Below are 14,931 nucleotides of genomic sequence, written 5' to 3' on the forward strand. Positions count from 1 at the left end.
AGAGAAAAAATAATTTTACCTAGATATGGCAGGATTTTAAGATAGAATATTGTTTTATTCACTCTTTGATAAAGACTTGCACTTGTCACCCTCAATGAGGTCCAGACAGCTCCAGTGGGAGTCTGTGGAAGTAAGTATTCTTGGGAATCATGATGGATGAAGCACTATTAGGAGTAATGATGTAACCAGAATAAAATTCATGAAATTAGGGATTTCAGAGGCAAGAAGATATATGTTGTCTCATTACAAATAGGTTCCAGATACCCATACTACTATGAATAATAGAAGTATTGCTACCTTTTTCTTGTGACCGGACATGTGAAATCATCCAGAAACAGCATAACTGGCAAAGAAGAATAAGAAGCCTACTAAAATCTTTTGCAAGAAAACTGTATATCCAGAGTGCAGCCCTAGCATCGGGCTTCCCAAAGCCTAAGGAAACTGAAGTTATGGTATTTAGATATTAATACAAAGAATGATACGAATGGTTTAGAAGTCTTGGATACATGTGGTTTATACTAGTCATTTATTCTCACCCTTTTCGTTGGGGGGATGGGTGTTACCAGGGACTGAACTCAGGGGCACTTGACCAGTGAGCCACATCCCCAACCCTGTTTTCTATTTTATTTAGAGACAGGGTCTCACTGAATTGCTTAGTGCCTCACTAAATTGCTGAGGCTGGCTTTGAACTTGCGATCCTCCCGCCGTAGCCTCCGGAGCCACTGGAATTACAGGTATGCACCACTGTGCCTGACTTATTCTCACCTTTTAATGTAAGCTTTCCTCCATGGATGTCCTTCCTTTGCATTTGTACATACCATTCCCAGAAAGCTAGGGAGTAGAAAAGACAGTTCTCAAAACTCAGGTATTTTTATTGTTGCTTCCATGCTTTTTACACTAAAACAAGTGTGATGTCCTGTTGGGAAGTTTAGCATTGTCAACAGCAACAAATAGTCTTACAAGTTCTACTTATTTTTCTCTATCCTGAGCATAGATCATGTGGCCACTGGGTTTCTAACTTGTACAATTCAAAAAAATATATACTTCAAAAGGGTAATAAGGATAATCTCTTCACCCTGAGCTCCCATGAACTGTGTTTTCTGGGCAGTCTGTAGGGTTATTTGCTATTCAATTTTGGCAGAACTCAGGGCGATTTGTGGATTCGTTGTGTAAAGCACTGCTCTAAAATTTAATAGCAGCTCTTCTTACATCAACCTTGAATTAAATAAGGACATGAAAAGATTTAATTAGCAGTTTTACTAGCTTCACAATAATCAGTGAAATACTAGACCCAGAAGCCTACATCTAGATGTCTGAAATTTTTGAGTGCTAATCTCAGATACTATTCTTTTGTAAAGGTACCTTTATTTATCTCCTTTGAAGCACATATTAATGAATTAATTAATAAATTCATACAAAGTACATAATGAATATGGTACATGCTATGTGAGGTCTCAAAAACTTCATTTTTCTGAAATAAATGCAAAATCAGGAGTTATTATATAGAAAAAGAAGTTGGAAAGTTATTTGGCAACTTCTCTTGGTAATCAATGATAGTAGCTAAATCTGCACATACTAGCTATGATGAAAAACAGTATATGTAGCTAGGTGTGATGAAGAGACATATCATAATGCTGAATTGGTACTTTTCAAGCTTTATATTTCCATGTATAATGTACCTTTTCCTTGGTATGTATGCAGAATTTTTTTTTAAATCCATGTGGTTTTAGGGCTTAATACTTTATTATTTTGAGTATGGGATTAAAAAGTCCTTATAGAAATGATCCTGCAATATAAAAAAGTAAAAACAATTTGGGTTACATGAAGAAAAAGCCAAATGGGAGTGTAGAATTATAAAGAAATATCAGCAGGCTAAGAAATACTTAGTAGATCAGCACAGGGATTATCATAGAGTTAAGTGCTAATTAAATCTTGAAACAAAAAAATCTTAAATAAAAGATTTATGTTAATAACTGTGTGATACAGAGGACAACTGGATAAAATAGGAAACTGAAATGTTTTATTTTTTCCATGAGAAATAAAAATGTAAATGACTCTTTCGTTATGCATAAAATAATTTAAACTACATGCAATTCAGAAATCCTTAAGACTTGAACTTTAAAACTTACTAATTTGTCTCCAAATTGAAAACTGTAGAGATTTTATATCTCTAACAACAAATAATAAAATCTGAAGTTTTCAATCAAATGCTTGAAAGTATTTAATGTTGTGTGTCTGTATAAAACACCTACCTTTGGATCAATGGTGTTAGAACACCTAATGTCCATATATTCCCAAATTGCTATTTGTAACCAGTGAAAGTGCATCTTGTTGTTCCACTCAAGTTGGCTATTGTAGGAAAGAGCATATAAATCATTTCTGCCAAGGAGGTATAAATTAAAGTATATTATCTACTGTATAGATTTCCTCACAGAAATGAAAAAATATAGAAAGCATATAAAGTATAACTGCTTTATCATTAGGTCACTCATTGGTTATAAACCTTATGCCCCACAAAATGGTAGTCATTGGACCACCATGAAGGTAAACATTCCTTATTTATAAATATAATTGGGAAAACTACATACATTTTAAAAAAATATCAATAGATTACCATTGTTTTAATTTAAAAAGACTAGCTTATTTCTTTCTCTTGGACAGGCATTTCTTGCAATCAAATTGTAGCCAAGGTGATCCTACCTAAAACTGTCTCTTCTCCTTGGATGTCCTCTATCATTTGATGTGTCAGTTTTTTTTTGGTTGGAGGAGGGTTTTTTTCCCTTTTTTTTTTGCCTGTTTTTAAATCTTTATATTGACAGTGTCTATCTCCACACTTGAGACTATTTCCCGTCCATTTCAATAGGTGTCTGCTCCTTGTACCCTAGTGCTGTCCTTGCAGATCAAGCAGCTTTGTGTAAAAGAACAAAAGCTTTCTTTAAATCCAGATAGGTTATCATTATATGATACCATTTTATGATCCAAGTTAGTACTTCATTAATGAGGGAAAAATTCATAATAAGCATATTAAACTGAATTTTTTATTATGTTTCAGTAGTCAAATATAAAAGCATAGTTCATCATCATGAAAGAACATGCTTCTTTAATTTAATCAATTTTAAGGAATTGATGACCTGTCTGAATATGGAAGAGAGGTGTCTATTACAAGGGCACATTTTCCCAGGAGATCCAGGATGATTCTGTAAAGCTGAGCATATTATTCCACTGTTTGTCTTTTCAGTTTCCTCCTGGCACATAATAAAGATGGTATTGTTTGGGGAGATGTAAAACATGAGAAAGTACTTTCAAGGGTTTTTGTTGTAGTAAGATAATGGCCCTGTAACTTTAGATATGCCAGGGTTTTTATCCAAGTAATAAGAAAATGAGGACTATTAGAGTCTGTGTTAATATCATACTGGATATTCATAAGACTTTTGATTTTAACCTATTGTCTTTAATCAATTGTAGTTGAGAAAACCAAGTACAGTCCACCTCCCCTATTCTTGAACCATGTAACTGTGATCCTACATCTCTGTACTGAAGATACACAGATATTTTCCTTGTCATAATTCCCTAAATAATAGAACATTACGATATTTATATAGCATTCACATTGTACTGGGTATTGTAAATAATCTGGAGATAATTTAAAGTATATCAGGAGATGTTTGTAGGTGATATGCAAATACTATGCCTATTTAAATTAGGAACTTTAGAATCCATGGATTTGGTGTTTGGGTTTGTTGTGGTGATAGTTCTGAAACCAATTTCCCTGGCTACAGAGCTACAGAGGAATGACTATAGTCCTTCCATTCATCTAAAATATATATATATATATATATATATATATATATATATATATATATATATATGTTTCTTTTCCCAGATAATATAGAAAATTTATGGATAAAATAATCTATCTTGAATTAACTAGCCTTGGGTATTTCAGTCACTAACGAATAATGAGAAATGGAGACACTAAAAATAATTTCTTCATAATAAAAGTAAATAAAACCAAAGTACAAATCTGAATAAAACATGAATAAGAAAATTTTGGTTAATTGTATTTTTATCTATTTTTACTTAACAATCTCATCTCATGGTGTTTATTTTTTTCCCATTATTAGTTACAATTCAAATAATTTAAAAGTATGTTAGAATATAACTTTAAAAAATGTATTGTGATAAAATATACATAACAGAATATAACACTTTGATGCATTTTAAATACATCAATGCATTTTAATACACTTTAGTGATATTAACCAGTTTCAGATCTATACATACAACACCATCATCTATCTCCAGAAAGTTTTCATCTTTCTAAACTCAAAATCTGTCCCAATTAAATAATAATTAACTCCTGCCAACGTCTTGCCTGTGTGGTAGGAAGGGGGTTCCCCTCAGGGGAATGGGCTGGTTGAGAAATAAAGGCTAAGAGAAATAAAATGGTGGAAAAAAAACACAGAACACAGAAAGTAGTTTCAAAAGCAGGGGCAGGACAGGCAAGCTGATGAGAGAAATCGAACTTCTAGACAAAATGGAGCCTGCACTTGCTTTATTTATATTGGGAAACATCAAAGTGATTATTTAAAATGTTCTTTTCCAAAAATGGTTAAAGGTGGGCTGCTCAGTTCCTAATGGGTTAAGCCCATCTCCAGAGCTACTACCTGGAACCTTCCTAGCAGAGCAGAGGGAAATGTCATGTGCATTGGGCAATCTGTTGCCATGGGAGAGCCACAGAAAATTCCCCATGCCAGGCCTATCTTCCTGGCTGCCATGCCAAGAGAAGATCCTCATGTATTTCATGGATGGCTTCCTGCAATTAACTGTATTCCTTTTGCTCAGATCCTCGTAATTGCTTTTCTGTTTTTTTTTTTCTATGAATTTAACTATGCAACTCATAAAGGTGGAATCATTCAATATTTGTTCTTTTGTGTCTGGTTTATTGCACTTAGCATAATGTCTTTAGGGTTCATCCAAGCTGTAGGATGCAGAAAAATTTATTTATTTTTAAGGTTGAATAACAATTGATTGTATAGAATTTGTAAAGGTTATTCTTAGTGCTATGGTAATGCAATAGCTTTGGTGATGCAGTTATTGCAAAACAGGATTGTGTTCTCACAATCATACAAATCAAAGACAGAAATTTATTATTGATCAAGTGTGATATCATTTCTGTTTTAATTATCCTTTTCATTGTTGTGACAAAACACACAATAAGAACAATTTGGAGGAAAAAAATGCTTATTTGGGGCTCACTATTTCAATAGTTTCATTGATGGACATCTCCATTGCACTGGGGCAAGTTGAGAAAGCACATCAAGGCTGAAAGCCCCTGTGGAGAAAAACTGCTCAGCATATAGTGGAGTAAGGAAGTATGAGTTGGTGGGGGATGAACAAAAGGGAAGATGCACCCTTACAGGGCACACCCCACATTGATCCATTTCCTTCAGCCATGTCTCACCAGCCTGCAGGTACCATACTACCCATCCATTCAAACTAGGATTACTGCTTGGGTTCCAACTCATATAATCCAATTATTTCACCTCCAAATATCCCTGCATTAACAAGAACTTTTGAGGGACACATCATAACCAAACCATAATAACATTCAGCATAAACCAACATCAAATCATACAATCAAAAATGATTTTCTCTAAAATCATAAGTGAAATTATTGAGAATCAGAGAATCAACAAGAAGTATACACACACGTGCATGAACATACACACACATCCAGTTGATAGGCTAGATAATAATAATGGGCATGAATTAATAGGCAAGTGCATTAGGCAAATTATCTTAGAAAATTTTAAATTGATTTTATTTTTACAAAATGTTACGGACTGAATTGTCAAGATTCATATGTTGAAGCCCTACTCCCTGTTGTAACTATATTCATAAAAAGGTGTTTAAGGCAGTAATTAATGTTAAATGAGACCGTATTGGTAGTCCAAATTCCAATAGTACCATGGTCCTTATAAGAAGAGGAAGAGACCCTAGAGGTGTGTGCACAGACAGCATATTCCATAGGTGCTATGTGAGGAAATAGTGGGAAGGAAATCAAGGAGAGAGTTCTCAGTTGAAACCAGTTCTGCAGGCACTTTGATCTTGGATTTCTCAGGCTTTAGAATTGCGAGACACAAACTGTTGTCTAAGCCACCCAGTGTGTGGTACCATGAGATGGCAGCCCAGTTGACGAACACAAGACATTTAAAACTTTCTCGTTGATTATATTATTAACCAACAGAAACTCTGTTATTTGTTTTAATAGCCCTTTCTTTGTTCATGCATGTATGTGTATAGAAGGAAATTGCTAAGTACATTAAGTTGTATATTTTCATATTAACTTAATAGATTCTTATATGTTTTCAACCAAATAAGAAATAGGTTTCATATTCCTCAGAGTTGTATTTTACATCAAGCTTATGTTTTGTGTGAATATGGAGGACAAGAAATATGAGCATCAAGCAAATATTGACAGTTTTTGATCAATTTCAACTGCTTTAGAACCTGAATCTTGAAATCTTCCTGTATCTGCTATATAATTTTGTTCAGGAGATCTTTAATCATATCTTATAGATATTTTATTTACATGCTCCAAATAATATTTAAGATACTTTGGAGAACCAGTTTTAAATTCCACACTGAGAACCAACCTGAAGGGTTAAAGACTGGTGTGAACTCAGACTTGAAGTAATTAATTTAGTAATTGTCAGGGACAAATAAGTAGAGCATGAGAAAGAATATTCATTATATGCACAAAGACTCTGGATTTCTAATTAACATTAAAGCAACATCAGCATAAAATGAGCATTAATATTCCACAGGATAATTGGCAGTCTTTGTAATATTATTTCTATGTTTGTTTTTTCCCCTCTTTATCTATTCCCCAGAAGGTGCTATTTTTCCTGGCTGACTGACAGGGATAGTGGTGTATGTTATATCCTACTCCTACTTCCATTGATAGTCACATGTGTACTTCATCCAAACCATGCCAAAACCTTTAATGTTGTGTTGTATCATTCTCAACATAGAACTATGGAGTCAATGACATTTTTGTCTTCATTTTTTAGAGGAGATATTTTATAGTTTTTATAAGCTATTAGACAAGTATTTGTACATACATGTTTAATTTCAATTTTTTAAGTTCCCTTGTATAAGTTCGTTCCCTTTTATAAGTTCATTTTCTCTATTACATTTGACACTTTTCCACACACATATCAACATCAAGAATCTAATTCTATATAATACTCATTCCAATTTCATATAGGAGAACTGAGGCTTAGAAAAAAAATAATTTCGCTTCCCAAAATGACAAAATTAGGAAAAAATTGATATCCTGGATGTTACCTCTTATACACTACTTAATATCTCAAATATTATTTCTCTTAGAGAAAACACATAATAAAATAAACTATGTGTGGCCAAGTGTTGTTGGCCGCATACCCTAGTTTTTAAAATTTCTAATTATTTATATATAGATACAATTTGATTTTTAAACAAAAATCCTTATTTAAAAAAAAAAAGAAATGAAATCTGATACCATGGCAGCAAACATAGAGTCTGAACAAGACCACCTCCCCAGAGGGAGCATGAGCTGCCTAAATTACAGTTCAGTTCTGTGATTTCATTTTTTAATTTTACACTGGAGCCTCTTCTTTAATTATTTTTCCCTGCATTTGAGCTTGAAAACCATGTTGTTTAGTCATTGTGTCAGAATAAATCTCTGCGTCGGATTATGCAGTATTTGTTCTACCCAGAAAATGAATATCTGTCCCTTTCATCTATGTAAATCGTATTAATCCTTCAAAACACAGGTCAATCTTCTCCATAAAGATGTCTTCTCAGATAATTTTTAGCATATTGATATGTCTGATTCCTCCAAATCTTCTGTCAAGCAAAATCTCAAAAGACAATGTTAACCAACCAAACAAGACTTTATTCTTGGATGCTGCAATAGGGAGAAGAGACCACAGACTGAGTTCCACCCTGCTGGATAAAAAGAGGGGATCATGAGCAGTAGGATGAGGTGTAGTGGGAAAATAGTAGAAGAGAATTGGGATAGAAGTTGGTCAGTGGTATGCGTAGAACACTTCGAGTTATCCCTGAATTTGTAAATTTTTTTTGTCCATGATTGGGCCAGTTGTGTTTGTTAATTGGTGCCCATCAAAGTTGTGTGCCTGTGCTCTCAAAGAGATTACATTTCAAAGTGATGGCTCTTGGTTCTGTGACCCAGACATTCTTGGTTATAAAATTGGCAAGAGTCTTTTAAAAGAGAGTTATATCTCAAAGAGTCAGAGGAAGAATTTACAATTACAAACTTTCTAAAGTAAATTCTTCAAGAAAAGGGAGGTTAGGGACTTAGAGTTAGGAAGAGTTATGAAAACTTCCTGAAGATCAGCCAAACCAAGAGGAAGGTTAAGGATTTTTTTGGAAAACCCACATAATTGCTAATGGAAGAAACTGCTGGTTATTGGTCAAGTTCTGTTGCTCAAATTTTTCTTTAGCAGTAGAATTCAAAGTTTGATGGTAGTCATATGGATGAAATGGCAAAGACACTGTGTTCAAGCATATTCTGTCAGAACATATGCAGTTTGAATCAGTTCTGGCCAATGGGGAGTGAGTAGATATGAAGTTTGCTGCCTTGAGAAGGAAAGGGGCTTGGCTTCATCTTTGCTTTCCCCAAACCCTAATTACTAGAAAATGGAGAGGGTAGAAGGAGCTGCAACAGTCATCTTAGATTATGGTGGGCAAAACAGAAAAATGTTACAGGGAACTTGAGTTCTGAAAAAAAAAAACACAACTAGACAGGCTTTTTTTTTTAAGGAAAAATTATTCATAACTTTTGGGTAGATATGATAATGAGCATTAAATATTTTATTTAACCCATGCATGATCAAACCTGTAAGGTATTACAACCAGTTAAAAGAAAACCCAGAAGAAAAGGGTATTTGTAGATCATGTATATTGAAGCAAATGTGCAAATATGGGTAAAAGGTGGGTCAAATTGTTTTTCAACATGAGTCAATTTGTATATTTGTGGTGAAGGATAATTTTGCATCACTATCCATTATCTATAAGAAACAGAGTTGAAAAATAGCTTTCATAGATTTAGAACCAGATAATTTTGATGTTGTACTATGAACAATAAATAGTTTTCCAGTCAATACAGTAAACACATTAAACAATAATTTTCTATTTTCTATGTTTTTCTTATAGTCCCTCACTCTACACAAGATCCACATCACTTGTGGAATGCTTACATGCGTAATATCATGTGAGAGAAAAAAAAATCAAGTAGTTGTTTGTTATAGCTTATTTAAAAAATTTTTGCCTTCTGATGAAGGGGTCAAATCCTATTTAAATAGTATTCAGTGGTTACTAGATATATATTGTGTAAGCTGCCAATAGTATTCAGTGGTTATTAGATAGCAATGTGTGTAAGCTGCCAATGAATTATGCAGAAAATGATGTCTCAAAAGGAAAAAGGAAATCAGTATGACCCCATAATTTCTTTTCCTTTTAGTCCTTCTTACTCATCAGTAAACTTGAGGTAGAGAAGTGCAGAATGTGCAGATACCAAGAAGTCAAAGGGAAAGTCAAATGGGGAATTAGTTTTGTGCAATCTTTTCTCTTTTCTGATTAGAGAAAAATGCATTAATTGTGTAACTTCTATGATTTCTACATGTGTTTAATATCATTTTCATTGAAAGTGATATTGCATAATGAAAAAGTGAAAGGAAGAATTCTTGGCAACAATTTAAAATAAAGATATTTATTTACTTAGAATTATACTGGATAGCAAACTTTTAAAAATCATCCCAAAGGTGGGGAGAGAGGGAGGGAAACTCTGGAAGCATAGAAAAAAATGTATGAACAAGAAGAAAAATAATTTTTTTCCCACTGGGTCCCAAGAATTTTGAAGTTTGCCCATTTGGAACTTATGTTATCATGAAGAAACACAGCAAATAAACATTTAGAATGGTGGATATGGGATATTATAACTTAGAAAGGACTAGGTAATGATGAGGGGAAGGAGTATTTGGATAGGGATTTCAAGAAAGGACATTTTAAATGGGGATTTGCTAATAAAAATGTGAATAAGGAGGAAGAACCAGTCCTGTGACACCTGTGGAATACCTACAAAAGAGAGGATCACATATAGAGTAAAGTCTAGATATAGAAAACAGCTTCAGAAGTTCCTGAAATGAAAAAAAAAAGTCATTCTCAGGGCTGGGGTTATGCTCAGAGGTAGAGTGCTTGCCTAGCCTGCATGAGGCACTAGGTTTGATCCCGAGCACCATATAAAAATAAAATAAGGATTGGATAAAAAATGCTTTACCTTTGGTTAGTTTGAAATAGAATTTTGGAGGTTTGGGAGTTTTATACTTCATTCAAGATAATTCAGCTAATAATCAAGGGTCAGAACTAACAATCAATTTATCTGACTCTGAGACCCAAACATTCAACCACTCACTCTGTTCTACTCTGTTCTACTATGAAAGATATTGTGAACTGGACAATTAAGGAGGCAATTTTATCCCTGCTATTGCAATAGAAGAGAAAATTCAGTAATGCGGAAAATCTCAAAGTAAATGAAGACAGCTAGGATGATTTTCAGGGCCCCAATGTGACAGGTAAATAGGGAGTCTGGTTTTATTTTGGAATGTGAGGGCAGGGTGGTCCTTTGTTATTAGCCTGCTGCTTGGAACAGAAAATGTTGCAGGGATTTCTTGACTGCCACTACTTTCAAAGAGCACAGGGCTCAGGTGCAGTTTAACATCATCATCCTGTACACAACTGTGACCATAGCTTTTCAAACTCTACTCATCTCAGTTGAAATTGGTACATCATTTGTATTATATGTGTTGAAAATGACTTCATAAAAAAAACCCTCTGATTTAATATTGCTACAGAAAGTTATGTCCTGTAACTTTATACCCAGAGAGCTTCAGAAACAGAACTGTTTAAGTGAACCTAACATGCCTCATTTGAAAAATGATGCAATTCCCTATTTCCCTAGAAGCTTCCACAAGTGCTTGGGCCTTTTCTAATGCAAGTGTGGTCTCATCTGCCAGGAGCTTTTTAGAAATACAGAATTTTAGGTTCCACTCCAGACCTCTTAAATTAGAATCTATTTTGTAGCAAAATCCCCTAATGTTCTGAGAATTACTGGTTTGAAGCTGAGCAGGAATTTTTCCTGAAATATATACAGTGGGATGTCCATCTTAGACAAAGCAATGCCACTAGAAGGAGACAAATTGCCAAGTGACTTGAATATTTCACAGAAATTTCAAATCAATAAGAGGCTGGTGGGAAGGATTAATAAGTTACCAAATCTAGTTAGAAAATCTAGTTACTTTTGCTAATTAATAATTACTAGTTATTGTTGCTAAGAATTTGGTCACTATTTTCTTTTACTGTGGCACATAATGTTGCACTTTATAGTAGTATATTCATCATATTGAAACCATTTCAATTTATAGATGAGAGAATAGACACTGAGTAAGGCATTAAATAAACATTCTGAATATACTACAAAATATGTAGTTATAAGAGAAATAAGAGAAATAAAATGGTACTCCTGAAGAAATATTTGATAGTTTTGTAGAGGTAGAGTAAATACTATCTCATTTCTGCCAAATGGGATAAGAATATACATTCTTTGATAGGGCCCTATTAGAGACATTTCTGTTTTGGTCAAGCAAAGGGATGCAATAGACTTTTCTCATTGAAATATGCATCTTAGTTGGACAGAGCATTTGAATATATAATGATGCACAGGACACTGAGCAACAGGTGATAAAAACTGAAAGAGCTATAAAAGGACACACATCAGGAGAAAATCCTTTATTTTGACTACTGGAGGGAAGCAAACTTTCATAATGTTCAAATGATAATGGCCCTGTGAATAAAGTCAATTTTAAACATGGCATATGCCAACAGCAAATGAATCTGAAAACTGAGCTTCCAAGAAGCCAAACATCTCAGCATACCCTAGAGCCACAATGGAGCCAAGGACCCTGTAATACAAGGCTTCCACCTGATTTGTATGTTCACCTAAAACAGAAACATTTGATTTGGGCCTTCGTGTAGTGCTCAGTAGTGTTAAGATAAAACGAACCTATTTAATTATAACTTCATACAGTTTGCTTTACATAATCATTCAAAATGAACTTTAAAAGATATGCACATATTCTGGCTTCCTTGCTTTGCAGACTTTGGAAATCAATCTCAACCAGTTAGAATAAGGGAATATTTCTGGTTTCATCTTCTACCTGTTTCTGGGAACTTGAAAAGTGCAGTCTGTGTCTCAATTTTCACATACTTAAATAGCTATCTTATATTCATCTTATATCAGTGCTCTTGCACTTCTTGAACTTTGACTTTTTTTAATGATTCAAACATCAGTCTTTAAAAATGGGTTTAAAAGCCAGGCACAGTGGCTAACAACTGTAATCCCAGCAGCTTGGGAGGTTAAAACAGGAGGATCTCAAGTTTAAAGTCAACCTCAGCAACAGTGAGGCATTAAGCAACTCAGTGAGACCCTGTCTCTAAATAAAATACAAATTAGGGCTGGGGATGTGGCTCAATGGTTGAGTGAGCCTGAATTCAATCTCTAGTACCTGCCCCCCCAAAAAAAGATGAATGTCTTTAAAATAAATTTCTGTGGAAAGATTACTTTCCTCAAATTTTCTCTGTCCAAGCATGATCTCCTACTTAATCTTCAAAATATTCTCATTGTATTTAGTATTTTAGAGAATACCATAATAATGACATAAATTCAGATCTTCTCTTATTTTTTGTCTAATATATGCATTAAAACAAAAGCTCTCATGTGTGTTTATTTTGTAATTATAGTTAAACTTAAAAATTTAGTTGAAAATAACAATGTGAACACATTTATATTTGAAATCTATGCATGGGAACATGACAAATTTTGTCAACTCAACATTTTGAGTTGATGAGATAACAGCTCATTTCTTCCTCAGTAAAGACTTATATAATTTTCTTTTAGTATATTTTCTTCAATTTGTAACACTTCATTGATATTAAAGAATACAAAAATGTTTAATGTGTAAAATAGATCTATAGAAAACTTCATTTTCATTGACTTCTTATGTATGAATAACTATTTACAAATAACAAGATTTATTTGTGTGAGCCACTGATAATAAGAAGTAACTTTCCACGTGAAAGTAGTCCATAGAATGATCAATAATACCTTTGAAAACATCAAGACCAGGAGCCAGTTTAATAATCCTTCCACACAGAGAGGCTGAATGGTCATCCAAAAGCACTAGTTATATTACTCACTATCATGTTGTGAAGTTGATCTCATGTGTTTAATTGTGATTCTTTACAGGTTACAGTCTATTTTTTATGAAGCTTTTGTAATTTGGGAGACATGGTGAATACAGAGATATTTTAAAACTTTCAGATGACTAGCTTTTTTTAGACATCAGACATTTCTTTAAAAATCATTTGGCAAAATAGTAATTAATCAAATGCATGATTTTTTTTCTAAAATTGCGATCATTATAAAATACAGTTAATGAAAAGAATTGTCATGAGATGGATCATAATATTTTGAAGATTATAACAAGAAAAGTTTAAAATTTATTTTGAACAGGTATTGGACAAAACCAGACATGTAACGAGTGTCGATTTGCAGTGCTTCACGTGCATTATTTCATTTAAGGCAAACACAAGCCTCTAACATATTATATCTGTGGAAACAGAAGCTCAGGAAATGATTCCCTTTCTTAATCTCTCTTAGATGATGAATAATGGAATAAGGTTGAAATAATTGCTACCAGGTGCCAACTTTGATCATTTTTTTGGTATATTGAAGATGGATAATTGAATATAAAATGTTGATTACAGAGCTAAATTATGATTATATAAAAGGTCATGCACACACACATATATATTCATATACATACCTTTGCTTTTTGCATTTTAACTAATGATTTATGGAATACTCTGTGAGTGAGAGCTTGTTAGTTATCTAAACCGGCAAAACAATAGCTATTCTTATTAAGAACTGTACAAGACAAGTGAAGCCAAGACAGCTAAAAGGAATCTATGTAAAGAATAGAATACAAGAATAGTATTTACAGATTGTGGTTTTGCATTTTGGCCTGAGTTATTCAGGACAATGATCAACTTCCTTTTGCTTTAGTGTTCCTTCATTCCTCACACTCTTTGCTTGCTACTCAAATAACACCCGTAGAACCACTGATATGTGAACTTGAGGTGTCAGTGTCTCAGTGTCTCCTCAGAATGTGCTAGAAATTTAGACTCATAAACCCCACCCTCTAGCTACCTGAATCAGAGACTACATTTTTATAAGACCCTGCAGTAACTAATGTGCACCTTGGTGTTTGAGAAATGCTACTCCACAGCACATGAATTTCCAATGTATGAATATGTAAATCAGGCCACAGCTGAGCTAGATTACTTCCTTCCCTCTTCCTCTAGCCAAGGGGTCTTTAAGGCAGTATATGAAGCAGACGATAACTCAAATTGTTCTGTTGGGACGAGTAAGCTCACACTCCATGTTTAGGATCATATCCAGATCATGTGGCTGCTGGATGGATAGTCTTGAAAAGCAGAGCCTCCACCATCCTCCAGATGGATAAACCCTTCCAGGCTCATTTCCTGAAGGTCCTTTGGAGTGTGCTGCCAAAGTCCCATTTGCAGTACTTCTGTGCAGCTGCAGTCCAATCATTATTGATTCCCGCTGTAGTGATGTGACTGAAATCAATGACTTAAATCCTTCAAAACCAGAGTGTATAATTTACCCCTCGAATTATTCATATGCCTTCCGAAAAGCAGTAGTTCAACACCAAGTCCATATTTGCCATTTAAATATTTTCTCTTATATAAAGGAATTCTGATTATCTCACATATTTTGGTTTAAGG

Source organism: Urocitellus parryii, chromosome 10 (genome assembly GCF_045843805.1).
Source record: "Urocitellus parryii isolate mUroPar1 chromosome 10, mUroPar1.hap1, whole genome shotgun sequence".
Taxonomy (NCBI): domain Eukaryota; kingdom Metazoa; phylum Chordata; class Mammalia; order Rodentia; family Sciuridae; genus Urocitellus; species Urocitellus parryii.